At 48.3% G+C, this 26566-nt stretch overlaps 1 long non-coding RNA gene across 1 annotated transcript; it reads left to right on the top strand.

Annotated features, from left to right (window-relative positions):
* The first annotated feature begins 20888 nt into the window (after positions 1 to 20888).
* LOC117072883 lies at positions 20889 to 24154 on the top strand. The gene is made up of 3 exons (XR_004432995.1): positions 20889 to 21259; positions 23298 to 23417; positions 24099 to 24154. It is a non-coding gene; the product is annotated as an uncharacterized LOC117072883 (long non-coding RNA).
* Positions 24155 to 26566: the final 2412 nt, after the last annotated feature.

Raw genomic sequence — 26566 nt, 5'->3', positions numbered from 1 at the left:
TTATTTCACATTAGATGATAAAGGCATTGAGGGAAAGACTTGATCTTCCAACTCTACGTATCCCCCACAATGCACTTGCTCATGATAAAATCAGGGCCTCCCCAGACAGGATTACCAGTTGCACCTGTAATGCCCATATCTAACGTCCTACCTGGCACAGGGATGCCGGCATAATAAATGGGCTGCAGAGGAGCATCATCCTGGCTTGGGATTCCTCATCTTTCTAGATTGCTGAAAATCAGGATCTGAGGGCCACGGAGCACTCAGAATCACCACCAACTGTTGACCCAGAACCTTTAGAACAGTGGGTCTCAGAGAGTGTCTCCCTAGCTCGAGACGTTAGGCTTCAGCAAAGCGGCACAAGTGCAGGCGAAGGCAGCCTGGAGCCATGGCTCTGCACGGGCCCTCGCCTGGCCAAGGCATGGGACAGGACAAGAGTAGGAAGGAAGGAGTATCAGAGGTCAATGTATCCATCCAAGGGCTCGACCTGGCCAGGGGACAAGGCAGAGGAGCCAGGCAGGCCCTGCTGCTCAGCACAGCCACAATGCCACCTGAGATGAGGTGTGACAAAGGTGCCCGTCAGTGTCCCTCCTCCTGTTCTATACTAAGGGTCTCTGTGCCAGTTGTCAGTTCCTTATTGCAGTTGAAGGGAGGTGCGCTCCCTTTCGTTCTGGGTGCTACTTTGTTGGCTGAGAAAAAACAAGCTGCAGCCCAAGCCGCCCCCCTATGTGAGAAAGAGAAGTGAAACAGGCTGTGGGCTGGGCAGCAGGAGGCTGACTGCGAGAGACCTGCAGATGTCAAGCCTTTGCTGGCTTGCTCTGGCAGCACAACAGCATATGAAGAAAACCAAAGTGGCTCTCTCATTAGCCAGTTCCTGGAAGAGGAATGGTTCCGTTTCTACCACCACTCAAGCAGCAGGGATTTATTGAAACCAATCCACACTCAGGTCCCAGAGGATACAGTCCCTGCCTGAAAGGCACTAGAGCCCAGTTAGGGAGAGTAGAGTATCTCACCTGAAAAAAACAGCAAATGGACATGACCTGCATAATCAGGGACTAGATTATGTAAGCCAGTCTCAAGGCGCAGTCCGTCAGGGAAGAACTCACCATGGAGACTACCCAAGATCACAAAGAGGAAGCCAGAAGTGAGGAAAGGCTCCAGAGGCCAGGAGAGGGCATGGGGTAGGGGGTCATGAAACTGCAGGAACAGAAGCCTGGAAGCAGCGACGACAGTGAAGAAATGGGCCTTGCTAGAGCCCTGCACCCGAGCCAGGCGCATGGGTCGAGGCTGCCTCGAGAAGTCCCCTTGGCACGGTTGCCACATAAAAGAAAAGATGCTCAGTTAAATTTGAATTTCAGCTAATCTGTAAATAATATTTACCATAGGTATGCCCCAAACAATGCAAGACTTTTTTCTAAAATATCTGGTTGAGCATGGTGGCTCATGCGTGAAATTCCAACACTTTGGGAACACCGAGGCAGGGGGATCAGTTGAGTCCAGGGGTTTGAGACCAGCCTAGGTAACATGGTGAGACCCTAATTCTACAAAAAATACAAAAATTAGGTGGGCATGCTGGCACATGCTGGTAGTCCCAGCTACTCAAGACACTGAGGTGGGAGAATCGCTTGAGCCCAGGAGATCGAGGCTGCAGTGAGCCGTGATTGCACCGTCACACTCCACCCTGGGCAATAGAGTAAGACTCTGTCTAAAAAAGAAATAAAATAGGCTAGGCACAGTGGCTCACACCTGTAATCCCAGCACTTTGGGAGGCCGAGGTGGGCAGATCACCTGAGGCCAGGAATACAAGACCAACCTGGCCAACACGGCAAAACCCTGTTTCTACTAAAAATATAAAAATTAGCTAGACATGGTAGCACATGTCTGTCATCCCAGCTACTAGAGAGGCTGAGGCAGGAGAATTGCTTGAACCCAGCGGGCAGAGGTTGCAGTGAGCCAAGATCGCACCACCGCACTCCAGCCTGGGCGACAGAGCAAGACTCCATCTCAAAAATAAATAAATAAACAAATAAATTCAAATATTATCCACTGTTTAACTGAAATTCAAATTTACCTGGGCATCCTATATTTGATTTGCTAAATCGAGCAACCCTTCTCCTGGAGTTATATTTTACAGTCGCTCACTTGATACTCAGTACTTCCCTATGAGGCAGCTCTCTTACCACCATCATCCCCATTTCACAGGTGAGAAAACCGAATCACAGAGTTGTCCACAGTCATGCAAGTAGCGCATCTGTTTCCACAGTCTGCGCTCCTAAACCTCTAAGCGACTACTAGAGTTTGGGATCCATCAGTCCTTGATCCAGAGTGTGGCTCTGCCACTTCTTAGGTGTATGACCTTTGGCAAGTCACTTAACCTCACTGAGCCTCAGTTTCCCCTTCTGGGAATAACAATTCCTGACTTACAGAGTTTTGTGAGTGAGGTAACTGAACAAATGGGAAGTGATTCATACATGGTACTTTGATGATGATGATGGTGATGATGATGGTGATGGTGATGATGATGGGAAGCCTTGGAGCATGTAGAGTCATTGACGAGACTAGAGAAAATGACATGCCTGTGCAGTCTCCGTGGCCATTCCCTTGCCTTCACATGCCTGCCTCCATCCTAGTCCTCTCCCTGCTCCCTAAACATAGACACAGGGCTGGCCCCAGGCCCCGTGTGTAACAGGCTTCCTGCCTAAAGCCACCAGGAGCCTCAGAGCCCAGAGCTCCTGTTGCTGGTGGCTGGAGTTTACTGCCTGGACTTCTAGCCCAGGTTCCCGACTATGAGCAGACCAGGACTTTCTACTTGTCCGACAGTCCCTCCAATCACTGCCCAGGTGTGCCTACATCCTAGTTCTTGCTGCCACCAGGAAAAAATCCAATCCATGGAGCACTGTGCACCCATCTACAACTACGGATGAAAAACAGTTTCCCCTCCCTGTTATATAACTCAGCCTTCCATGTGCCTGCTCTGAACTACTTCAATCTAAGTATCCGATGAGTAAGATCAAGACAGAAAACATCTGTTGATTAGGTTTTGTTTCTGTCACTTCTTGCCTTCTCAGGACAAGTCAGGTCTAGAGGTTAATTTCCGGTCCCTTGGCTTCCCACCCTGAAGCCTCCTCCCTGCTCCAAGTCAGTTTAGCAATGGGACACACCCAACAAACCGCCCTGCCTTCTCACACCTAGGCTAGAGTGTCCAAGGTGCTGGGGAATCTAGCCCTTAGCAAACATGACCTTCTCCCTAGTACCAGGATTATTTCAATGTTTTTTCCTTATGTTTTGTTTTGTTCTACCATCAATGTTCCACTCAGGTATTAATCTTAGCAAGTAAACTAAAAAGGCCGGGCACAATCTGTAATCTCAGGCTTACACCTGTAATCCCAGCACTTTGGAAGGCCAAGGCAGGTGGATCTCTTGAGCCCAGGAGTTTGAGACCAGCCTGGGCAACATGGCAAAACTCCATCTCTGCAAAAAATTAGCTGGACATGGCGGCATGTGCTTGTGGTTCAGCTACTGGGAGGCTGAGGGAGGAAAATTACCTGAGTCCAGGAGGTCAAGGCTGCAGTAAGCCATGATTGTACCACTGCACTCCAGCCTGGGTGACAGAGTGAGACACTGTCTTAAAAATAAATAGGCCGTGTGCAGTGGCTTGCGCCTGTAATCCCAACACTTTGGGAGGCCAAGGCGGGCGGATCACGAGGTCAGGAGTTCAAGACCAGCCTAGCCAACATGGTGAAACCCCATCTCTACTAAAAATACAAAAATTAGCTGGGCATGTTGGTGGGTGCCTGTAATCCCAGCTACTTGAGAGGCTGAGGCAGGAGAATAGTTTGAATCTGGGAGGTGGAGGTTGCAGTGAGCCGAGATTGTGCCACTGCACTCTAGCCTGGGCAACACAGCAAGACTTCGTCTCAGAAATAAATAAACAAACTTTAAAAATGTATGGTCAGTTTTCTTATTGGAACTATGTCTACCTCCTCAGGTGGAAAGAGCTCATTCTTCCATGATCAAGCCCAGACCTTCAAGTAACCTCCTGAGATTCCTGACTCAGTTTGATCTGACTCTTCTTTTCTTCCAGGCAGTGCTTTAGGCAGCATGAAGACTGCAGAGAAAGAGAGACCAGATTTCTGCTCTCAAGGCGTGAATAATAGTCTTGACCCAGATTCTAACTATGTGGTCACTCCTAGTCTCTTTTTAACTCACTTTCTTGATTCTTAGAACCAACAACACCTGACTCTGGAACTCTCACAAGCTGTGGTTCTATGGTCTCCTGACTCCCAACTCTCCATTCCTGTCCTCACCTGTGTGAGTTTCCAGCCTTCAGACACTCCCTGCGCTAATGCTGAGTCCTGCCCCAAGACCCTCAGCTGCCCACCCTGCAACACTGACAATGCGCAGAGTCCAACCATCTGGCCCTCATAAAATGTCCCAGGCTCCATGCCAAGTTGTGCTACAGATTGCTTGGCCATCAGTTCCCTAGGAAACTGTAGGCTGGACTGGCTGCCAAGTCAATGGAGGGTTTCAGCCATGTGGTTGGCCACCTGGGCAGAAGCCTTGCTGATTGCCTTCTTATCTGGTAGTTCCCCTTCCTGAGCCTTGGTGCCCAACCCTGTCTGAGTCACCTGGGCTTTGGAAACCTGTTCCTTTGGAGTTCCAGTCCTTCTAGGTCACAAGCACCTTGAATATCTGATGAGGGCCTGCCTTCATTCTTTTGATCTCTTTGCTGGTGTTCCTCCTGGATGTCCTTGGCCTATAACAGCTGGCCTTCAAACACTGGTGAACCTGTCCCCAGAACCCAAGTCTGAGTCAGCAGAGTCTTGGTAACTTTCCCTCGTTCAACAAAAACCCACAGCTATACCACAGTCCTGCCTGCACTCACACCCTCCACCCACCTGCCCACTTATTCATTCAACAAATGTTTGTGGAGTATGTGTGTTGGAGCCAGATGATGTGAAAGTTGACGTTTCCCAACAAGGAAAGGACAAGACATGGTTTCTGGCCTAGAGGAGCTCACAGCCAAAGTGGAGGCATCAGAATAAACATAATCCCTTTTAAAATGTGAAAAGGGTCACAGCAGGGTTGGAACAAGTACCAGGGGAACACCTGGAAAGGGCATCTAACTCACACCCATGGGACAGGGAATGTCTGCATGAAGAGTGATGTGAAATCTAAGCTGAATCCAAAAACAGCAGCAAGAGCTGGTAAATGGTTGGGGGTGCTCCAGATTTAATGCATGAAAACTCAAGGAGAAAAGGCAACTAAAAATAGGAAACTGCAAACGTCAACATAATTGGGGCAGTGGGAGAAGTGAGCAGGGCTTCACCCGAAAGAAGGAGTTAGTTGGCATCTGAGGAGAGTGGGAGGCCACTGGGGTTCTAAGCAGCACCCACTCCACCTATTCTTCTCTTCACAATAGGATCTACGCTTTAGGAAACTCACTTTGCTATCATGATGGAGAATGAATGAGAGGGAAGGCAAGATCCTGAGTAGGAAGAACAGAGAAGACTGTGACAGGATACCAAGACTGAGATGACAATGGCCCGAACCACAGGAGTAATACAAAATACTGGGAGCCTAAGACCAAAGGGACTTGATCATTGATTGTGCATGCCCTGCAAGGGGAAGGGAGGAGACTGTAGCAATGCCAGGAGTCTAGGCTGATGGAGCGAGACGGTGCTGTGAACTGTCACCAGGGAATAGGGGAGGAGGGGCAGGTTTGTGGCATGGGGGATGGGAGACAAGGTTCAGACAGGAAGGACAGTGTTGAGTTTGAGGTGGTTACAGGACATCCTGTGAGGGGGCTGTGTGTCTCCAAAGCGATCTTGGCCAGTGAGAAAGTCTGAGAGATATCAGCAAACCCATGAACTCTGTAGAAAAAGAAGAGCAGAAGGCGGTCTGGAAACATCAGCTAAGAGACAGACAGAAATTGACACAATCTCAAAGCGTCTCCCATACATGACACTTACTAGTTACATAGAAAGAAGTAACTTTACAGTGGAGAAGCCTGGTAGACACCACCTTCCCTGAGTGATCAAAGTTATCAGGAGTAATGAGACAGGTAGACATCGTATGCCTCCTGATAGGCTGCACCAAGAAGGACACAACATCACTTCTGTAGTATTCCTGCCAAAAATGTATACTCTAAATGATTATATATGTCTAATCATGAGGGGACATCAGGCAAAACCATACTGAAGGACATATATACAAAATAACTGGCCTGTGCTCTTCAAAAATACCAAGGTCATAAAAAAGAAAGACTGAAGAACTGTTCTGGATCATAGGAGACTGAAAAACAAACAAGACAGCTAAATAATTCAACATATGATCCTAGATTTGATTCTGGACCAGAAAAAAAAAAAGAGTTTTTTTGCTACAATTCCTTTGTGACAATTAGCAAAATTTGAAATAAAGTTTATACATTAGACAATAGTACTATATCTGTTATTTTTCTAATTTTGATCACTGCACTGTGTAAGAGAATGCCTTTCTTTTTTTTCTTTTCTTTTTTTTTTTTTCTGAGACAGAACTTTGCTCGTTGCCCAGGCTGGAGTGCAGTGCTGTGATCTTGGCTTACTGCAACCTCTGCCTCCAGGGTTCAAGTGACTATCTTGCCACAGCCTCCTGAGTAGCTGGGATTACAGGAATGCACCATCACACCCAGCTAAACTTTTTTTTTTTTTTTTTGTATTTTTAAATACAAATATTTAAAAGAGACGGGGGTTTTACCATGTTGGCCAGGCTGATCTTGAACTCCTGACCTCAGGTGATCCACCCACTGCAGCATCCCAAAGTGCTGGGATTAGAGGCAAGAGCCACTGTGCCCGGCCAATAAAATGCCTTTTTAAGGTAACACTAATGGAACTATTTAGGGGGAAAGGAGAATTATGTCTGCAACTTATTCTCTCTGATTCAGAAAAAAAGGTAAAAATGAACAGATAGATGACAGATAGAGAGTAATAAGGCAGGCCAAGCACAGCGTCTCACACCTGTTAATCCCAGCATTTTGGGAAGCCAAGAGAGGGTCGCTTGAGCCTAGGAGTTTGAGACCAGCCTGGGTAACATAGGGAAACCCCAACTCAACAAAAAATAAAAAATTTTAAAAAAATTAGCTGGGCATGGTGGCACATGCCTGTAGTCCCAGCTATTTGGGAAGGTGAGGTTCGAGGATCACTTGGGCCTAAGAGGTCAAGGCTACAGTGAGCTGTGATCACACCACTGTACTTCAGCCTGGGCAACAGAGCAAGAACCAGTGTTAAAAATAAAAAAATCATAAAGCAAATGTGATAAATTGTTAACATCTGGGGAATCTGAGTACAGGTAGGCTGGCATTCTTCATAGTATTCTTTCTTACTTTTTTATTTATTGAGATGGACTCTTGCTCTGTTGCCCAGGCTGGAGTGCAATGCTGTGATCTCTGCTTACTGCAGCCTCCACCTTCCGGGTTCAAGCGATTCTCCTGTCTCAGCCTCCTGAGTAGCTGGGATTACAGTTCCCTGCCACCACACCTGGCTAATTTTTTTTGCATTTTTAGTGGAGATGGGGTTTCATCATGTTGGATAGGCTGGTTTCAAACTCCTGACTTCAAGTGAGCCACCTGCCTTGGCCAAAGTGCTGGGATTGCAGGTGTGAGCCACCACGTCTGGCATCTTTCTTACTTTTCTATAAGTGTGAAATTATTTTGAGGTATTAAATACTAAATATTTATTACATAGAGTTGAAAACCGACTTATTGTTCCTCTAAGAATTTCAACTCCTATCCCTACTCTTTCCTTCCCCTCCACTTTGCAGTGCCACTATGCCTTCAAACAACATTCTCTCCTTTTCTAATTATTATTGTGATAAAAAGACGTAACATTAAATTTACCATTTTTAAGTATAGAGTTCAGTAGTGTTCAGTTAATTTACATTGTTGTGTGACAGATCTCTTGCAAGTCTGCAGTTATTTAAATAAAAGTTTTTTTAAAAAAAGAAAGAAAATGGCAGCAGAAGAGGAACCCTAGGAGGACACAGAAAGGAGAGTCACAGAGGTAGAAGAAAAAAAATAGACGACTGTGATGTGGCAATAGCCAAGGCAGGAGAGAATGTCAATAGGGGCCTGTGGCCTGAAAGGTCATCGCAGCAGACACGTCACATAAATGTCAGGAAGAGACAAAAGGGACAAAGCATAATCCCCCAAGTTTGCTCTAGAAAAGATCTTCTCCTTCCGCTTTCCACAGGTGCTCCTGGTAGGAAGGTGATATGGCTTGGCTGTGTCCCCACCCAAATCTCATATTGAATTGTAGCTCCCATAATTCCCACGTGTTGTGGGAGGGACCTGGTGGGAGGTCACTGAATCATGGGAGCAGGTTTTTCCTGTGCTATTCTTGTGATAGTGAATAAGTCTCATGAGCTCTGATGGTTTTATAAAGGGCAGTTCCCATACATATACTCACTTGCCTGCTGCCATGTAAGACATGCCTTTGCTCCTTCTTCACTTTCCACCATGATTGTGAGGCCTCCCAGCCATGTAGAACTGTTAGTCCATTAAACCTTTCCTTTATAAATTACCCAGTCTCTGGTATTTCTTCATAACAGTATGAAAATGGACTAATACCAAAGGGAAGACTAGAATATTCTTTGAAACTATTAACTCCACGTGTGGCTGAGGTAGATACCACAGGGTGGGCTGTGCTTTGGTTGGGAAGGTGTTTTGTGGGCTCACTGGGTATGTACAGGCGAGGCTCTCTAACACCCACCCTCACCTTCCCATGAAAGGTAAAGGTGAGTCAAAGGGTCCAGCATAGAGAGAAAGAGTTACTTTCACGGGCTGCTGGTGACCTCAGGGATAGGATTCTGGGGTGGGCCTTGGGATTAAAAGAAGCTAAGATAATTTTAGGAAATTTCATGTAGGAAGCAAAGGAGCTTGAGCAGGAGATGGTGGCCAGGAAGAGGAGCTGCTGGTATGACGCTCCCTAGGGCTAGCTGGCCACGGCCTCAGAAGCATGCGGGTGGTGTCTTGTTTCCTTTGCTTTCTCTTCCATAATTCTTTGGAGTTTTCCAGAGACTTTAATAACAGACTCTCTCACCCAGTGGCATGGGGTAGGTGAGTGGTGTCCCTGGGTGTGAAGACAAGGGGGCATGTTTACATCTGAGGCTGATGTAAATTGGAGAGCTTGGGCAGCCCACAGGTGATTCAGAAATAGGGGTAAGACCAGGTATTTAGAGAGAAAATGGAGACATACATCCGACCAGGCGTGGTGGCTCATGCCTATAATTCCAGCACTTTGGGAGGCTGAGGTGGACAGACTGCTTAAGCTCAGGAGTTTGAGACCAGCCTGGGAAACATAGTGAAACCTCGTCTCTACTAAAAATACAAAAATCAGGGCCAGGCACGGTGGTTCATGCCTGTAATCCCACACTTTGGGAGGCCGAGGCTGGGAGACCACGAGGTCAAGAGATCAAGACCATCCTGGCCAACATGGTGAAACCCCGTCTCTACTAAAAGTACACAAATTAGCTGGGTGTGGTGGCGTGTGCCTGTAGTCCCAGCTACTCAGGAGGCTGAGGCAAGAGAATTGCTTGAACCCGGGAGGCAGAGGTGGCAGTGAGCCGAGATTGCGCCACTGCACTCCAGCCTGGTGACAGAGCGAGACTTTGTCTCAAAAAAAAAAAAAAAAAAAAGACATAGGCAGGAAGAGTCATCTGCCTAGAGGGAAAGGGTTTTCTTTTGTTTCAAGATGGAAAAGACTTCAAAGTATTTAGTTGATGATGAGAAAAAAAAAAAATTAAAGAGTAAAGATTTAAGAGAGACAACACCTTCCCAACCAAAGCCCAGATGCCGGATTTGGTTGGTTCTTAAACACTCTAGCTTGAAAAGAACACCACAACACCACACCGCCATGAGACAAGGGACTAGCCCGCACACCTGCTCAGGGTGATGCTCTGGAGTCCCAGTGCCATCAATTTTACCTTGAGCCTCACGAACCAATTGACTCAATCATTAAGCCCAGGCCTCTCTACTGTACCCACCCCACCCGGGGGTGTGGGGCCCTCTGATGAACAGGTGACATTAAAGCAAATGAACGTTGACTCATAGCCTACTAAGCTTACCTACTTGATTAAGTTTCACTTCCCCAGTTGTCCTGAGTAGGCATTACTATTCCCATTGTAAAGATGAATACACCAAGGCTCAGAGAAATTCTGTACCAAGCAGGAAAAGGCAAAACAGGGAACCAAACCTGGATCGTATTTCAGCATTCATTTTCCTATCATTCCAGACCTCAGGGAATATATTCTAATGCCCCCAGAGACAAGAAAATTATGTCCCAATACCTCTGGAATTAGAGAAAGATGACCAGGCTTTTTCCTGATACCTCCCTAGATTTTCACAATTACAGAAACATGGTCCTCTACCTCCGGAACCACAGAAACCTGAACCTACATAACCTGTCCAACTTGCTTCTCTCAAAACCCAGAAACTTTCTACAGTTGCTCCTCAAGTTTCTCACCTGTCATGGAACTTCAGAGCTGCTGAGAGCTGCAGTAACATAAAAAAGCAGAGAGAAGAGAGCTGGTCTGGTTGAAGAGGTGAGAAGGGGACAGGGAAGCCCTTGCTTGGACTCTTAGCTCCAGTTAAACTCTTAGCTCCCCATTAAACTTGAGGTGCCTCCAGAAACCCCAGCACTTCTCTGAACACAGTTTAACAATCACAGCTATTAATCAGTTTTGTTTTTTTTTTTTTTTTTTTGAGATGGAGTTTTACTCTTGTTGCCCTGGCTAGAGTGCAATGGCATGATCTCAGTTCACTGCAACCTCTGTCTTCCAGATTCAAGCGATTCTCCTGCCTCAGCCTCCCAAGTAGCTGGGATTACAGGCATGCACCACCATGCCTGGCTAATTTTTATTTTTAATAGAGACAGGGTTTTTCTATGTTGGTCAGGCTGGCCTCAAACTGCCACCCTCAGGTGATCCACCTGCCCCAGGCTCCCAAAGTGATGGGATTACAGGCGTGAGCCACCATGCCTGGTCTTTTTTTCTTTTTTTTTTTAAATGAAAATTTTGAAGCTCAAAAAAGTAAAGTGGCCTGCCTAGGGTTACAGAGAGAGCTTAAATGAACTACAAACCCCAATAACTGTTTATTTCACAGCTACTAAATCCAGCTTTCTCTGATAGACTGCTAGCTGCTTAACCCAACCCAATACCAATGGCCCTTCTCCCACTTAGTAACAAACCCCACGTTTATTCAGAGTAACACTGTTCCCTGGACTAAATTTCCCGGCCTTTCTTCAATTTGGACTGGCCATGTTAAGTTCTAGCCAAACAGATATAAGCAAAAATATAGTATGGTTCTTTCAGGAAGAAGAACATAGGCCCTTCTCCCTTCCCTCTGTCCTGCTGCCTGGAAGTCAGATGTGATGGCTGGAGCTCCAGCAGTCAATTTGGACCATGAGGATGAGACACAGCTTAGGGAAGGTAGTCAGAAAACTAGAGAGTCTGAGTGATGAGGACGCTGACATAATAGACCTCAACTATATACAAGAGAAACAATTTTATATATCTTGTTTGAGTTGTGATTGTTGCAGCTGAATCTAAACTAACTGGTAAAAATCAAGAATTGCTTCAACTATTTTCTCTAGGCCTTAATGACAATCCTCAAATAGACAGCCTGCATGCATCTCTGGGGCTTGGGAAGGTACAGCCAGCAACTTCCTGCTCACTCTGAAAGCCCCTGTGTCCTGTATTTCCACAACCAGGAGAGGCAACATTGCTCAGTCCTTGGAGGACCAGGTCATACAGGTTCATCAGGGTTTTCTAAGTCTATGTTCTGGACTCTGTTTCCAGAACTCCAGCCACCTCCTGAGCCTTCGAGCTACTGTTTTCCCCGAATCCCCAGAAAACCCCTGAGGTTGTGTAACTATGAACTCCAAACATGGGGCACCAAAACTCAAAAGAAATCAGGAAAAGCAGCTCCTTAACCTTGTCCAAAGAAGCTCAGTAAAAATATAAATAGTAGCTGTGAGTGAGGCAAACACAAATCTGTAAACATAAAGAGATTAGAAGCCGGGCATGGTGGTTCACACCTGTAATCCCAGCATTTTGAAAGGCCAAGGTGGGCAGACCATGTGGTCAGGAGTTCGAGACCAGCCTAACCAACATGGTGAAACCCCATCTCTACTAAAAATACAAAAATTAGCCAGGCGTGGTGGCAGGTGCCTGTAATCCCAGCTATTCAGGAGACTGAGGCAGGAGAATCGCTTGAACCTGGGAGGTGGAGCTTGCAGTGAGCCAAGATCGCGCCATTGCACTCCAGCCTTGGCAACAGAGCGAGACTCTGTCTCAAAAAAAAAAAAAAAAAAAAGGGAGAAAGATATTTGAATTCAATAGTGATTTAAAAATCATTAGAATGGGAACCTTGAAACTTCAGTAAGGAGTTTCCTGTTAAAAAAACAACAAATTCGGCTGGGAGCAATGGCTCACGCCCGTAATCCCAATACTTTGGGAGGCCGAGGCAAGTGGATCACCTGAGGTCAGGAGTTCAAGACCAGCCTGGCCGACATGGTAAAACCCTGTCTCTACTAAAAATACAAAAATTAGCTGGGCGTGGTGGCAGGTGCCTGTGATCCCGGCTATTCAGAAGGCTGAGGCAGGAGAATCGCTTGAATCTGGGAAGCAGAGGTTGCAGTGAGCCCAGATCACGCCACTGCACTCCAGCCTGGGCGACAAAGCCAGACTCCATCTCAAAACAAAAACAAAAACAAAAACAAAACAACAAATTCAACCTGACTGGAGAACCAGAACATGGGAGACCCCCATTCGCTTCCCACTGAGGAGAAGTGTCCTAGGAATCACAGCACCTGGTGTCTGAGATCAACGGCTCCCCCCGTCACGAAAGCACTACCCTGCCTTTCACACTCTAGCCCCAGAGCTGGGAAAGGAGAAGGTATCGGGACATTGTCCCTGTTAGCAGAGGGAACATGGCTGCTTGTCAGCACCTTATCCCACTGTCAGGGCAGCTGTCTGGGATGTGAGAGGAGACTACATGAACCCCCATATTTGTGAAACTGAGGCAAAAGGAAGTTCACTTCCTGAAAAGGATGAACTAGTCAGGCACGATATCTACAATCACCTCACTTATGAGGCTGCAACAGAGGGGTGCTTGTCTACACAGGACATTAGCTACATGGGCGATGGCCCTGGGCAGATAACAGCCACGCTCGCCCATGGCACTGAGCATACCATGGTGCCCAGTGACAACACTGGGATCGTGTCTGGAAGCCCTAGATAACTCTGCTTCCCAGGGCTGCTAACACTGACTGGGGAGGACCCGCTGATGTTACAAAAGCCAAAAACGGCACACCCAGTCTGTTTCACGAACCTGATTTCCATCTAGGAAGTAAGTTCTTGTTTCTCTTAAAATGCGACTCCCAGAACTGAACATAATAAATACTTCATTCCTAGGACCCTAAATGGTCCAATGGGGCCGTTACTTCCCCTTTTACTTTCCAGCAACGTGACTTCCATCTTCCGTGGAAGTGGGAAAGCACCTGACCTGGGGTCTCATTCCACTCCTGCCACTTAATGACCGAAGCCTCTTTGAGATTCAGACTCTTTGGCTGTCAATGGGGGTAAACATACCCTGCCTATCACTGTGAATCATTCTGAAGGTCATATGCTCATACACCCGGTTTCTAGCAGTCTGGAGAGATATGAGATCCCTTTGCACTGATACCCCATGTCACAATGATTCTGAGGCCCCAGATGAACACAGGCCCTCAGCCCCAGCCCTGCAGAAGTATTCCCTGGGTCTTTCAAGGAGTCCACAAAAGGGTCCCCCACATCTGTTGAACCAACTAGTCCCAGTCATCACTGTATCCTTCTTCTGGCCTGGCTTCTGTGGTTTGAGGTCCACCAATAGGAGCCTTGGGGCCACTACCTCTAATAGCACAGTGCCCATGGGACTGCCAGGCTCCAGGCCCGGGGTTCCGTCAGTGCTCTAGACCTCTACACCCTGTGTGACTCAGCAGTGCTGATTCTGCACACGGATGGAGAAAATGCACCTTCCACCCTCAGCCACTCGGTTATCTCCTACAAGCAACTTTCCGCAACAACTCCCACGCCCTGCCAAAAAAACAACCACTGACAAAAACACCAGTTTCCACAGGAGTGAGCTCAGCTGTTCACACCTTCAGACAGTATCTCCCCTGGACTCAGGACTGCCTCAGCCTGCATGCCTGATGAATACGCTCAAGCCAGAACTGTGAAGCCCCTCAGAGGGGAACAACAAGAGCGCAGCTAGGCCTTCATGAAACCAAAGGACTTCACCTCCACAGTGAACTGAAACATCCACCTCCAAACCCAGAAAACTGCTGGCCACTTTCAAAAGACACCTCCTCTTCCCTCTCAGGAGCTGGCACTGTGGCCTAAGCCACCTCTGTCCACATTGGAGGAGGAGGCCAGAGGGACCACCTAGGGAAAAAAAATAAAGGGTTCAGAGTCAAAAAATACTGTTGATTGCAATGTGGCAGAGGTGCTAGGGCATTGGGGGAACACATAAGTTCAGAGAAAATCAGACAAATGTAAAAAAGAAGCTACCATTAAGTCCAGACGGAGAAAAGGGTTGTTTAATCACAAGAGTGTTGTCCTAGAACACTACATGGCTCAGAGGTGAACAGTTCACCTCCTCCTAATAATGTGAACAGTCATCATTTATTTCATAAAGTACTGGAATACAAGGATACAGAAGGGGGTATGGGAAGGAGAGCGTCTCCTCCGCTACCATGATTAGAAGTTAACAAGTAGTGTGCAAAGTCGAAAATCAAGAAATAGTAATGTGGCTGGACGTGGTGGCTCACGCCTGTAATTCCAGCACTTTGGGAGGCTGAGGCGAGTGGATCACCTGAGGTCAGGAGTTCGAGACCACCCTGGCCAACATGGTGGAACCCCATCTCTACTAAAAATACAAAAATTAGCCAAGCATAGTGGTGCACTCTTGCAATCCCAGCTACTTGGGGGGCTGAGGCAGGAGAATCACTTGAATCTGGGAGGCAGAGGTTACAGTGAGCTGAGGTTACCCCACTGTACTCCAGTCTGGGCAACAGAGTGAGACTTCATCTCAAAAAAAAAGAAAAAGAAATAAAGAAAATAAATAGTAATGTAAGCATATTGTTTAGAAAAATGGTAGAAAATGGCCGGGCGCGGTGGCTCAAGCCTGTAATCCCAGCACTTTGGGAGGCCGAGACGGGCGGATCACGAGGTCAGGAGATCGAGACCATCCTGGCTAACACTGTGAAACCCCGTCTCTACTAAAAAATACAAAAAACTAGCCGGGCGAGGTGGCGGGCGCCTGTAGTCCCAGCTACTCCAGAAGCTGAGGCAGGAGAATGGCGTAAACCCGGGAGGCGGAGCTTGCAGTGAGCTGAGATCCGGCCACTGCACTCCAGCCCGGGCGACAGAGCGAGACTCCGTCTCAAAAAAAAAAAAAAAGAAAAGAAAAAAAGAAAAATGGTAGAAAATACAAGAAAAATGGCTACAGAGTTGGCAGTGCCAACCTCCAGGAAGACAGCCTTGGGGAACAAAAGGCTGAGAGCAATTGTAATTTTTCATTATAGTTTTTATGTATTTATTCTACTTTGCTATTTATAGCTATGTACATGTAGCATTCTGTTAGAGATAATTTTATATAAAACAGGTCCTGGCCAGGCCTGGTGGCTCACACCTGTAATCCCAACAATTTGGGAGGCCAAGGTGGGCAGATCACTTGAGCCCAAGAGTTTGAGACCAGCTTGGACAACATAGTGACACCTCATCTCTTAAAAAAGTTTAAAAAGTTAGCCAGGCAGGTGGCGTTTGTCTGCAGTCCCAGCTACTCAGGAGCCTGGGAGGTAGAGGCAGCAGTAAGTCATGATTGTGCCACTGCACTCCAGTCTTTGTGACAGAGCAAGACCCTGTCTCAAAAAAAGAAAACAAAGAAAAAAGAAAAGGAAAATGAAAGAAAACAGATTTTCTCAGCCTCTACAAAGGCAGGTTTCAAAAACCTCAGGGCTCTATCACAGTCAGGGCCATCATCAGATACGTGGCCATGTGTATTACTTTGCTAAAGCAAAGTAACAAAGTACTACAGACTGGGCAGCTTAAACAACAGCAAAGCATTGTCTCACAGTTCTGGAGGCTGGACGACCAAGATCCAGATGTCGGCAGGATGGGTTCTGTCTGAGGGCTGTGAGCGAGAATCTGTTCCAGGCCTCTCCCTGAGCTGTTGGTGGTTGCCAGCAATCTATGGGGTTCCTTGGCTTGTAGAAGTAGCACCTTGATCTCTGCCTTCATCTTCACATGCCATTCTCCCTGTGTGCATATCTGTGCTCAAATTTCCTTCTTTAGTTTTTATTTTTATTTTTGAGATGGGGTCTCACTCTGTTGCCCAGGCTGGGGTATAGTGGTGCAATCATAGCTCACTGTAGCCTTGAACTCCCTGGCTCAAGCAATCCTCCTACCTCAGCCTCCTGAGTAAGCTGGGACCACAGGCATATGACACTGCACCTGGCTAGTTTTTTTAAAATGTTGCATTTTCTGTAGAGATGGGGTCTCACTAGGTTGCCCAGACTGGTCTCAAACTCCTGGACCCAATCGATCCTCCTACCTCAGCCTCCCAAAGTTCTAGGATTATAGGCAGGAGCCACTGCACCCGGCCTAATGGATCAGGGACCACCCTACTCCAGTAGGAACTCATCTTAACTAATTACATGTGCAACGTTCGTATTTCTAAATAAGGTCACATTCTGAGGTACTGGGGGTAAGGACTTCAGCAATGTAGGGGGCAGTGGAGGTAGGAGGAACACAATTTAGCCCATCGAACCATTAAAACTGTGGAGGGTTATTATCACATACTGTAAAACAAATTGGCCACCCTGCAGGTCCTATGTCTCAGCATGACTGCCTTCCTATAATACTGACAGGTACACTTGCTCCCAGAACTCCCAATTCAACTCTGCGACAGCCCCAACTCTCTTCATTTCTCCCTGAACACACACACTGAGAGGTACTCTTGCTCCCTCCCCTCAGCCCCCACATTAACACCTGTCGCCCTGTGGTGCTACTGTGCCTATGTCCTGATTCCTTTGCACAGATCCCTGCTCGCCAGATGAGCCTTATCCGTTCTCCCTCTGCCACCGATTCAGCCAGTCCTTTCCAAAAGCTCCTTCTCCTTAGATCAGGGGTGTCTGATCTTTTGGCTTCCCTGAGCCATACTGGAAAAGAAGAATTGTCTTGGGCCACACATAAAATACACTAACAATAGCTGATGAACTAAAATAAATAAATAAAAATAAATCACACACAAAAAAGGCTCATGACATTTAAAGAAAGTTAACAGATTTGTGTTGGACCACATTCGAAGCCGTCCTGGGCCGCAGGCAGCCCATGGGCTGGACAAGCTTGCCTTAGATAGATCGAGACCAGGAAGCCCCCAACTTCCCCCATAATAGAACTTGTAAACTGAATCTCAGCACAAAAAGATCATCCTCCAGTGGCTGAGTACACTAGAAGCCTGAGTCCTCTGCTCATGGGGCCACTTATTAGTTGGGTAATGGACAACTTAACCTCCCTGTGGCTGTTTCCCTACCTGTAAAGTGGGACTAATAATAGTAACCCACATAGGCCAGGCGCGGTGGCTCAAGCCTGTAATCCCAGCACTTTGGGAGGCCAAGATGGGCGGATCACGAGGTCAGGAGATCGAGACCATCCTGGCTAACACGGTGAAATACCGTCTCTACTAAAAAATACAAAAAACTAGGCGGGCGCCTGTAGTCCCAGCTACTCGGGAGGCTGAGGCAGGAGAATGGCATAAACCCGGGAGGCGGAGCTTGCAGTGAGCTGAGATCCGGCCACTGCACTCCAGCCTGGGCGGCAGAGCGAGACTCCGTCTCAAAAAAAAAAAAATAGGCCAGGCGCGGTGGCTCAAGCCTGTAATCCCAGCACTTTGGGAGGCCGAGACGGGCGGATCACGAGGTCAGGAGATCGAGACCATCCTGGCTAACACGGTGAAACCCCGTCTCTATTAAAAATACAAAAAACTAGCCGGGCGAGGTGGCGGGCGCCTGTAGTCCCAGCTACTCCGGAGGCTGAGGCAGGAGAATGGCGTAAAACCGGGAGGCGGAGCTTGCAGTGAGCTGAGATCCGGCCACTGCACTCCAGCCCGGGAGAAAGAGCAAGACTCCGTCTCAAAAAAAATAAAATAAAATAAAATAAATAAATAAATAAATAAATAAATAAATAAAAAATAGTAACCCACATCATAGGCTTACATGACATAAAGCATGTGAATCTCCTAGCACAGTGCCTAGAACACAGTAGGTATTCAATACATACCATTTGTTACTATTTTACTATTACCAGGTGTTACTGCTTGTTATCTTCTTTCATTGTATCATGTCCAGAGCAAAGCCTGGCTGTGCTAGACCTCCAAACCGCCTTTGACTCAAAAGAGAGGCCCCCCCCCAGGGCTGGGCATGGTAGCTCACACCTGTAATCCTAGCCCTTTGGAAGGTCAAGTTGGAAGGATCCCTTGAACCCGGGAGTTCAAGACCAGCCTGAGCAACACAAGAAGACCCTGTCTCCATTAAAAAAAAAAAAAAAAAAAGCTAGGCACAGTGGCTCACACCTGTAATCCCAACACTTTGGGAGGCCGAAGCGGGCGGATCACAAGGTCAGGAGTTCAAGACCAGCCTGACCAACATGGTGAAACCCTGCATCTACTAAAAATATAAAAATTAGCCAGGTGTGGTGGTGCGTGCCTATAATCCCAGCTACTCAGGGGGCTCAGGCAGGAGAATCACTTGAACACGGGAGGAGGAGGTTGCAGTGAGCCCAGATGACGCCATTGCACTCCATCCTGTGTGACAGAAGGAGACTCCATCTCAAAATAAAATTTAAAAAAAAAATTAGCTGTGTGTGGCAGCGGGAGCCTGTAATCCCAGCTATTCAGGAGGCTGAAGCAGGAGAATCGCTTGAACCCAGGAGGCAGAAGTTGCAGGGAGCCTAGATTGTGCCACCACACTCCAGCCTGGGTGATAAGACCGAAACTCTGCCTGGAAAAAAAAAAAAAAAAAGGTGACAAGTACAACAGTTCATTGCACATTTACCGTGTGCCAGACACTCATCTGTTTTGTGTGGTTTGACTCATTTAAATAAATCAATTAACTTTTAGAGAAGGAGCAGTTCAAGAAGGAAGGCTTTCAGTCACATAGCTGTGTGACCCTAGGCCTTCAATTTATCTTCTATAAAGTGGGGACAATACCCACCTAATAGTTATTGCGAGGATTAAATGAGATAAATGTAGGTATAGCACTTTCACCCAAGGTTTTCCAATGTCATTTCATAGGCATAAAGAATCAAACGATACATTTGAGAACTATGTACCATATTAATGAAAAAATGAACAAACCAGGAAATGGAAAATTTTGAGATTTGTTTTGGCCTGTTTCAATCTGCCCTTCAATATGTCCCTCCTGGTGGAGGTGACCTTGGACTGGTGCTTGACTCCCCATAGCCAGTCTCTGCTAAGCCCTGTCACCACATCAAAGGGGCCACCGAGACAACCTGAAGTCAGAGGAACCCCAATCCTGCCCACACTTCAAAGAGGCTCCTCTTCCGGAAGTTGTTACAGCATTCCTTTCAAGGAGGGTAAACAACGAAACAGCTCCAGGAGCTCACAGCTCGCTGCAGCTACATCAAACTGGCCTCCACGCTGGGACGTGGAGCTCTCTGGAGCCCAAACAGCACACCCAATAATGAAAATGTCGCTCTGCCGAGAGCAAGTCAGCCCTGCTGCCTTCCCATTTCACCCTTACACTAATGAGGACCAGGAAGCGCCCCACCCAGGGCGCGCCCTCAATCAGCGTCTGGCCCTGGGCAGGTGGCACCCCTCTCTTCCTCTCTGCCCTCTGTCAAGACCACACCACGGCTGTTTTGATTGCTGGGCTTCCGCCCTTTAGTTTACATATGTGATCATTCCGTTTGACAATCGCAACCTGAAATACTCCTCTTCTGGGCTGGAGGTGGGGTTGGCGGGTGGGGGGTGGCGGAAGGAGGGCCCTCAAACAAAGACCCGCTTTCTCCTGAACAGGTGTCATGAGACCAACCTTTGACCTCCGGCTCCTTGGCCTCCAGGCGCGGGCCCTGGGCTGATATGGCGGTGGACGTGCAGGGCAGCGGGCCTGCGCCCACCGGCTGGGGCCCAGTTTCTAGTAAGAGAGGGACAGAGACAGGCCGAGATCGGCTGGGGAGTTTCCCGGCGCTCACCAATCGCCTAGGGGGGCGGCGCAGACGACGGACCCTTTTGTGGGCCCTCGGGTCCCCCCGTGGTACCCGCTGGCGCGCTCGTCCCCTGCCACCCCCAGATCTCTGTGCACTCCCCACCGCTGGGCGTTGGCACTGCCCCCCGGCGCGCTCTCGCCTCCCCCGGGCCCGGAGCACCGGCGCACTCCATCCCGCAACGCGCGCATCCCCTGACCCCCGCGCGTCCACACCTCTGCGGCGCCCAGCGCCCCCGAACCCCACACCGCGCCAGCCGGGCGGGGCCGGATGCGCAGACGTGCAGCACGTGCGCTGCGCAGCGATTGGCAGCGCCGCCCCCACCCCGCCCCGCCAGGGAAAGGGCGTCCTGTGCGCGGCAGCGGCTGCTGGTCCCGCGGGCAGGGGCTGTCGGGGCGCGCGGGCCGGGCCGCGGGGGTCGCCGCCCGAAGTGACCGGGGAGCAATGACAGCCCGATGGGGAAGGACGGCGGCTTCCCTAGAGGGCCGATTATCTGGCTCGGAGCTGGGAGGCGTAGGGGCCGTAGGTGCTGCTCCTGCGGAGTGGAAATACTTTCTGTGAGTGGTGCGCACGTGTTTCCACTGGGTTTGGTTGTCAACTGGGGCCCAGTGCACTTAAACTCCAGCGTTATTCGGGACCGAGCCAGGAGGCCACTGCACTCTTCAACCTGCGGGTGGCGAGAGAAGTTAGGAAGGGGACTGAGTGACAAAAGTGACAGAGGCGCAGCTAGCGTTCGTGGCCCGGGAAGTGATGCTCAGTTGTGGGTTGGGGACCAGAAAGATGTCCATCGCGGGACTGGGCGATGAGGGGCCCGATTTGAGCGGAGGCTACTGTTGCCCGGCCCGGGACAGCTGCCGGGCGGGGAGGATCTGCAGGCGCGCGGCAGGGACGCGCAGGGAGCGCGCAGGGAGCGGCGGGGCTTCCCGGCCGCTTCGGGGACATGGGCAGGAAAGGGCACACAACCGTAAGTGACTCTCAGCTGTGAACCTCGGCTGAGACTGCCTCGCCTCATCCCAGCAGCAGCCAGCCAATGAAAAATAGGCTGAGGGTGTTCCCGAGCCAATGGAAGCCCGCGGGCCGTGAGGACTTGCCACTAGAAACGTTTATGGTGTCCTGGCCCGGAGACTTCTGTGTGTTTGTTGGGGCGGGGGGGGGGGGGGGGGGGGGGCGTCTTTCCAGCAGCCCAGGACAGGTGTGTGCCTAGGCGGATTAGAGCGCCTGCTGTTTGTAAGGCCCCTGCCGTGGCGGGTGGAGGGGGAAGGGAGGACAGGAGGAGGGTAGAGGTGAAGTATCTAGGAGCTGGCGAAGGGTTTCTCCCGCTTTCTGTGTCCTGCGTCACTTTCCTTTCTGTTAACCGTGGTCTTCCCTTTGTGTCGCGCTTGATCGTTTCTAAATTGCTTTCCCATGCGTTACTTTAACCAGCCATCACTGTAACCCACAAGATAGGTTTGATTACTCATTTTACCAGCAGGGGAAGTGAGGCTCAGGTAAGTTAAATCCTATGCACATAGTGGCACAGCTGCTTAGTACAGGTTTGGGACTGGAACTCAGGTGCCCCGACGACAAATCCAGGGTTCTTTAAATACATCAAAGGAAGGAAACCAGGTGTGTTTTATGATCCTGGTGCCAAGGGCACACCCAGTGATTAAAATGAAATCCAGAAAGACTGGGTGAGTTTTATTTCCCCTCAGTCATGCTCTTTGAGGTTGAACCTTTGCAACACAGGTTTGCTCTGCTCCTACACACCATGCCTTAAGATTAAGAGAGTCCACTGACTGCCAGAAAAGCCAGAAGTAAAAAATAGAATGTGTGTAGGGGCGGGCGGATTACTCACTGAGCATTTCCTCCTTACCCACACCCTCAGGCCAGCTTGAGACCCGCCGTCCTCTCTCATGTTGATCCCCCACCTGCAGATATTGTTTCCTGTTCCATAGACTGGGCTCGGCCTGCCTAAAATAGGCTGCACCCAAGAAGCCTGTACCTCCACCACTGCCATTATCCCAGCCACGAGGAAATAAACACCTCCCTCCCCGCCCCTGCACAGCTACTATTTATTTATTTATTTATTTATTGAGTCTCGCTCTGTCACCTGGGCTGGAGTGTTGCAATCTTGGCTCACTGCAACCTCCTTCTCCCGGGTTCAAGCGATTCTCCTGCCTCAGGCTTCCAAGTAGCTGGGACTGCAGGCGCCGGCCGCCACACTGGGCTAATTTTTGCATGTTTAGTAGAGACGGGATTTCACCATGTTGGCCAGGCTGGTCTCGAACTCCTGACCTCAGGTGATCCTCCCACCTCGGCCTCCCAACGTGCTGGGTTTACTGAACCACTGAGCCCGGCCAAGGCTACAACTTTTTAATAGGAGTGTTGCTCCTAGAGGATTTGTCAGTCCGGGCCTTGCTGTGTCTCTGCTATGGTCCCTGATGAAGTCTCTGGATCTTTTCAGCAAAGCAGATGATGCTCAGTGGTTCCCAGGGCTGAATGCCCATCACAGTCATCTGTCAAGCCTTTTAAAAATACACATCACTGAGCACATCTCTGGATTGGGATTCAGCAGGTTTGGGGCGCGTGTTATGTTTTTTGTTTTAAATACTCAAGTGATTTAGATGACCAGTCAGATTTGAAACTCACAGATATAAAATGACTTCCATCTGAAAAGTCTGAAATAACTCAAAGCTGAAATTGGAGGCTTTTTGGTCAGATGGGAACCTGTCACTCAGAGGTCCATCATGCCTAAGAATGTGAAGAATGACAACTCTATTCATAAGAGGGCCCAAAAGGGAACTAAAACGCTTTGTGGTAGGAATATCCTATGCTGAGTAATCTAGGACCTTAGGGGAATATAGGGTTAGGGAACTGATACTGGGTGTGAACTGATTTTATTTTCACTAAAATAAAACTAAGAAATCGGCACTCAAAGTCAATGGCTTACATCCTACACAACTTGTATTCCTATCAATGGATGTTATTTGCTTTGTTTTCATTTATCATCCCTTGCTTTCTAGACCTGCGCTGTCCAGTACATTAGCCACTAGCCACATGGGGCTATTGAACACTTGAAGACTGGCTAGTCCAAGTTGAGATGTGTTGTATGTGTCAAACAAACATTAGACTTCAAAGACTCAGTAAGGAAAAAATGTAATCATTAATACTTTCAACATTGATTATGTATTAAAATATTTTGGATCCATTGGGTTAAATCAAATACATTATTACAATTAATTTCAGCTTTTTCTCTCTTCTTTCTTTCTCTTTCTTTTTTCTCTTTCCTTCCCTCCCTTCTTTCCCTCCCTCCCTCTCTTTATCTTTCCTTCCCTCCCTCCCTCTCTCTCTTTCTTTCTCTTTCCTTCCCTCCCTTCTCCCTCTCTTTCTTTCTTTCTCTCCCTCCCTTCTTTCTTTGTCTCTCTCCCGCTTCCTTCCTTCCTTTCTCTTTCCTTCTCTCCCTTCTTTCTCTCTCTCTCTTTCTTTCTCTTTCCTTCCCTCCCTTCTCTCTCTCTCTTTCTCTCCCTCCTTTCTTTCTCTCTCTCTCCCTCCCTTCTTTCTCTCTCTCTCCCTTCCTTTCCTTCCCTCCCTTCTTTCTCTCTCTCCCTCTTTCTTTCTTTCTCTCTCTCTCTTTCTTTCTTTCTTTCTTTCTTCTTTCTTTCTCTTCCTTCCCTCCCTTCCCTCCCTGGCTCCCTGCCTCCCTCCCTCCCTCCCTTCCTTCCTTCTTTCCTTCCTTCCTTCCCTCCTTCCTTCCTCCCTCTTTCCTTCTCTCCTTCCTTCTCTTTCCTTCTCTTCTCTTTTTTCTTCATCTCACTGTCTCCCAGGCTGAAGTGCAGTGACACCATCATAGCTCACTACAGCCAGGAATTCCTGGGCTCCAGTGATCCTCCCGCCTCAGGCTCCCAAGCAGCTAGGACTACAGGCATGCCCCACCATCCCCTGGCTAATTTTTTTTTTTAGAGGTGGGGGTCTCATTATGTTGCCCAAGGTGGCCTCAAACTCCTGGCCTCAAGCAGTCCTCCCACCTCACCCTCCTTAATAGCTGGGACTATAGGCGTGAGCCACCATGCCCCAGCGTTTTACTTTTATTGCTTTAATATGCCTAGTAGGACATTTGTAATTACATATTTGGCTTGTGGAGGCTGGGAACATTCTTGATCTGGATGACAGAGGTATATGTTTGTGTGTGTGTTGTTGAAATTCATCAAACTGTGTCCTTAAGTTCTGTGTACTTTACTGCTATATGTAAGTAAAAGTCAGTTTAAATATTAAACAGTACAGGCCAGGTGTGGTGGGATCACACCTGTAATCCCAGCACTTTGGGAGGCCAAGGCGGGTGGATCACTTTAGGTCAGGAGTTTGAGACCGGCCTGGCCAACATGGTGAAACCCCCTCTCTACTAAAAATACAAAAATTAGCTGGGCATGGTGGCAGGTGCCTGTAGTCCCAGCTACTTGGGAGGCTGAGGCAGTATAATCGTTTAAACCAGGGAGGCAGAGGTTGCAGTGAGCCGAGATGGCACCATTGCACTTCAGCCTGGCGACAGAGTGAGACTCTGTCTAAAAAAAAAATTAAACAATAAAGAAACAATGGCTTCCTGGTGTGTTTAGAGTAAAATCTAACCTCTCATTGGCCACCAAGACTGTGCCCACTCCTTCACCTCATCCTGTCCCATCTTCCCTATGGCTCACTGGCCTCCGTGCTCTTCAAATCCGCCCTGTTCACATCCACTTCCGGGCATTGGCATTTGCCTTTTTGTCTACTTAGAAGGTTTTTCTTCCAGATTTTCTTTACATGGCTAGTTATTTGTCATCATTCAGATCTCAACTCAAGTACGGCCTCCTTCTTCCTTGACCACCTCTGTCAGGTAAGATGCTTTTGGTCAAAAGAACAAGAAACCTGACTGGGTGAGTTGACTCATTCCTGTAATCCTAGCACTTTGGGAGACCAAGGCAGGTGGATCACCTGAGGTCAGGAGTTTTGAGACCAGCCTAGCCAACATGGTGAAACCCCGTCTCTACTAAAAATACAAAATTAGATGGACGTGGTGGCACACGCCTGTAATCCCAGCTACTCAGGAGGCTGAGGCAGGAGAATTGCTTGAACCTAGAAGGTGGAGGCTGCCGTGAGCCAAGATCACACCATTGCACTCCAGCGTGGGCAAAAAGAGCAAAACTCCGTCTCAAACAAGAAACCCCATTCTGTGTAAACACAGAATGGAATTTATTGGCTTGGGAACTAAAAAGTCCAAAAGAAAATCAGGCTCCAGCTAGGGTACGGTGGGGACCTGGATCCTTTTTCTGTGATTCTGTGGGCACTCCCCTGCGTGGGTCACTGAATCCTCAGGCTGACCTCCCAGCCATGAGCAAAATGGCTGCAGCAACCCCTGGCCTCACATGCACATCCCACCCCATCCAGAAAGAGAGTTTCTTGCCTCCCATGCTCAAAGAAAAACACTGGATTTCACCTAACCAGTCATTTAGCCTAGAGGAATCTCACATGCTCACTGGTGCATCCTTGAAACGTGCTGGTGAGCGGCACCCAGTCACTGCTAAAAGATCCCTGATTAGGCTTAAGCAGCTAAGGCTCCATCCTACACAAATCTCAAAGCTACCATATATTCGGGAGAAGTGGGTGGGTTCTGTGAAGTTCATAACCAGCAGTGTCTGCTAGATAATCCAACCAGTTGACAACCTGCAGTATCTGCTAGATAATCCAGCCAGTTGACAACCAGCAGTGTCTGCTAGATAATCCAACCAGTTGACAACCCACAGTGTCTGCTAGATAACCCTACCATTGCAAGTCACTACCTAGACCAGGGCTCAGCAAAGTTTTTCTGTAAAGGACTAAATAGTAGATAATTAGGGTTCGTGAGCCTCCTAAGGGTTCTTTTGTTGGATTTGTTTAACAACCCTTTAAAAATATAAAAACTATTCTTAACTCATGGGGCTTACAAAAACAGGCCAAGGGCTAGATTTGGCCCAAAGATAATAGTTTGCCAACCACTCATCTGGATCATTATGATACTTGTGATATCTACATTCACCTTGTTAACTTGTTTCCCCTGACTATAATCAAAGCTCTTTGAGAGTAGGAACCAAGTTTGTCTTATCCACTACTGTCTTCTCCACACCTAAAACAGTGTTGGCACTTTGGGAGGCCTAGGCAGGAGAATCACTTGAGCTCAGGAGTTCGAGACCAGCCTGGGCACCATAGCAAGACCTCATCTCTACTAAAAATATAAAAAGTCAGATGTGGTGGTGCGTGCCTGCATCCAAGCTACTCAGGAGGC

This window comes from Trachypithecus francoisi, unplaced genomic scaffold (genome assembly GCF_009764315.1).
Source record: "Trachypithecus francoisi isolate TF-2019V2 unplaced genomic scaffold, Tfra_2.0 Lachesis_group4, whole genome shotgun sequence".
NCBI lineage: Eukaryota > Metazoa > Chordata > Mammalia > Primates > Cercopithecidae > Trachypithecus > Trachypithecus francoisi.
This window is presented reverse-complemented; position numbering and strand designations above follow the sequence as displayed.